The sequence below is a fragment of the Bison bison genome, unplaced genomic scaffold, assembly GCF_000754665.1.
Source record: "Bison bison bison isolate TAMUID 2011002044 unplaced genomic scaffold, Bison_UMD1.0 scf7180017864292, whole genome shotgun sequence".
Lineage (NCBI taxonomy): Eukaryota > Metazoa > Chordata > Mammalia > Artiodactyla > Bovidae > Bison > Bison bison.
In genome coordinates this window covers 875,748-876,153 of record NW_011494864.1, presented here as the reverse complement: position 1 = coordinate 876,153, position 406 = coordinate 875,748, and positions in this window count along the sequence as shown.

Here is a 406-nt window from a genome sequence, read left to right as displayed (position 1 = left end):
TTCAGGACCCAGGGATTGAACCCAGGTCTCCCTCATTGCTGGCAGACACTTTACCATCTGAACCACCAGGGAAGTTCCCCTAAAATATGGTGTTCTCCAAGTTTCCATCTTTGTCCCTGACCTCTGCTTAAGATATCATTCTTGAGATACAAACCCACTTACTCCATGCATCAGCTAAACTATACCAACTGACTTTCAAAGCAAGATCTATTACCTTAAACACAGGCACTCAGTTTTATCTGGTCCGCTTCCTTTGGCACTGCACAATTGAATCCATATTAGTATCTCCAAAGTTTAACTCAATATTTTTCCTCCAAAGAATGCATCTCCACTAAGCCCACTATTTTTGAGCAACAAGGGTTCTCCCACTGTTCCACTTAGCCCAGTGGGTTCCATGTAGTGTCTT